Below are 2,541 nucleotides of genomic sequence, written 5' to 3'. Positions count from 1 at the left end.
AGTGTTTAAGATTTGTGAGTGGAAGTTGTCAGCGAAGGGTGAATGATGTCGGGTTCTCTGGCTGGGGGGGAGACACTGTTTACATGTCCTGTTGGAGGTACAAGGGGGAGATAGAGATCTGCACTATTGTGCACTGTATGGCGTTAGACAATAGCTGGAGAGCAGGTATAGGGAGCCCCACTTCAGCATGTTGGTCCTGGGGGCTGAGTTGACGGCTGTTTAGATGGACAGTTATGTGGCTTCGACATGCCGCCGGCGGCACTCTGACACTCGCTTTGTAAGGCGCTATGGGATTAGTTTGAGCATTTAGTACTTGTTTCGGTGGTTATTGGATTAAGAACTGTAATATTGAAGGTCATGTCCTCAGTGGGTCCGCTGTGTAATTGAGTAACAGTGTTTACATATTTGAAGATATGTTTCGTGAATGGTGATATTAAGTTGATGGCGCAATTTAGCTACCACTGTAAAAAAATAGCTGTCTGCTGCTGAAAGAAAGAAAGAAAGGGGTGACCTGTCCCCCAGACCTGATGGATGAGTTATTAGATAAGAGCAAGTGATTAGTTGAATGATGCTATGTGTTCGGATATAGGAGTCTCTAAATGGCGGGGCGAGATTTTTTTTATGTGGAAACTAATGCAATCTATAGATAGTGATATTCGACCGCTAGTGACAACAGTTAAGAGTGGAAAAATAGGTACAAATAAAGCGCTGGCAGAATGTTGCGGCAATGGTAATAGTATTTAATTCAAGGTGGAGGTGGTAAATGTGGACCAGGCTTTGAATATTAGTGTGAGTGTCGTATGTGCTTGATGCTTTGTATAAAAGTTTGACTCTTTAATTGCGTTTGGTGTTTCTGGATGTGTGTAAAAATAACTTTACTGTTGAAAGTGCGAGAAAGATGAGTTGATTGGTGTTTAGATAGAGGCTACGTTTGTAATTCGAAAAGAGAGGTTGAGAATGGTAAATTGATTGATGGACATGGTTTGTGGGGTGATATATGAGTGAGTATGTTGATGCTGGGATGGGTGTGAGGTCAGGTGCGGAGGGAGGTGTAAATTAGATCTTATTTTTTAACAAAATGTTGTAAAGTAAGAATACTATTGAGAAGGTTTTAGATGGCTGGTCATGCGACGAGGCGAGAGCAGGGATGTGTAGTTATGTTTAGTTAAAGGACCGTGTAAAGTCGTGTCAGGAGCAATGCGCTGTGTGCTACTGTGCATAAAGCACTCCGTCTTCAGGCCACAAGTGGCCCATCGGGACCATCCGACCGCCGTGTCATCCTCAGTTGAGGATGTGGATAGGAGGGGCGTGTGGGCAGCACACCGCTCTCCCGGTCGTTATGATGGTTTTCTTTGACTGGAGCCGCTACTATTCAGTCGATTAGCTCCTCAATTGGCATCACGAGGCTGAGTGCACCCCGAAAAATGGCAACAGCGCATGGCAGCTTGATGGTCACCCATCCAAGTGCCGACCACGCCCGACAGCGCTTAACTTCGGTGATCTCACGGGAACCGGTGTACCCACTGCGGCAAGGCCGTTGCCACTGTGTCATAGGAGGTAAAGAAATGTGCTGCTATGATGTATCTAGCGTATGGAGGCTGTGCTTTGGAATTATGCTACGTTGATATAAAGTTGACTTTCACAAGCGTTCGGTGGACGCGGCTCGGGATTGTGACGAAACGCGGTCCTGGATGGACGTATGTGTGTCTGCTTTGACCGCTGACGAGCGCGTTGACCGCGCCAAGTCACGCTTGCGGAAGCCGAGCAGGGGCTGTGCGAAATCCGAAATCAGACGGATGGGTGACTTCACGAACCTGTGGGCAAGGTGCGGAGTGGGGGGTACCTGCGCACGTCTGAACGGATCTGCAGGCTCTGCTATGCGTTATTAGGATAGTTTACGAGTACTGAGCGTATCTACACATCTGTGTGAGGAATTCAAATGGTTCAAATGGCTCTGAGCACTATGGGACTTAACTACTGAGGTCATCAGTCCCCTAGAACTTAGAACTACTTAAACCTAACTAACCTAAGGACATCACACACATCCATGCCCGAGGCAGGATTCGAACCTGCGACCGTAGCGGTCACGCGGTTCCAAACTGACGCGCTTAGAACCGCACGGCCACACCGACCGGCTTGTGAGGAATTATTTAGTAGCAGTTTGTTATAGTGTGTACTGAAATTATGATTGGGTGCGTGTCTGTGGGCTGTGCAACATGGCCCAGGGCACATCTTGGTGGGTGTTTTGTGATGGCGTGATAGATATACTGTATGGTTAAATAAGTTATTCGAAAAAATAGTGTGTTCTCAATGATTACACGCGCCTGCAGCACAGATCAGAGAGATTGGTTTTCCGTCACCATCTCGGTTGCATGTGAGTAGTAAATGTTTTCCCGGTCGCGTTAATCGTGTGTGTGAATGAGCTATGAGCTATTCTGACGATAGACGTGAAGGCAGGTCCAGACCTGAGACGCCGGTGGTATACATGAGAAGAACAATGCTGCTTTGAGATGTGTCAGAAGAGAGTGCCCTTTCTGGTCG

The 2,541-nt window shown here is 47.2% G+C and overlaps 1 pseudogene; it reads right to left on the bottom strand.

Annotated features, from left to right (window-relative positions):
- Window positions 1–1,425: 1,425 nt before the first annotated feature.
- Window positions 1,426–1,542, bottom strand: LOC126427549 (5S ribosomal RNA; annotated as a pseudogene).
- Between the last annotated feature and the right edge of the window lie 999 nt (window positions 1,543–2,541).

The sequence above is a fragment of the Schistocerca serialis genome, chromosome 11 (genome assembly GCF_023864345.2).
Source record: "Schistocerca serialis cubense isolate TAMUIC-IGC-003099 chromosome 11, iqSchSeri2.2, whole genome shotgun sequence".
NCBI classification, from domain to species: domain Eukaryota; kingdom Metazoa; phylum Arthropoda; class Insecta; order Orthoptera; family Acrididae; genus Schistocerca; species Schistocerca serialis.
Note: the sequence above shows the minus strand (reverse complement) of the source record. Positions and strands in the feature narration are given on the sequence as shown.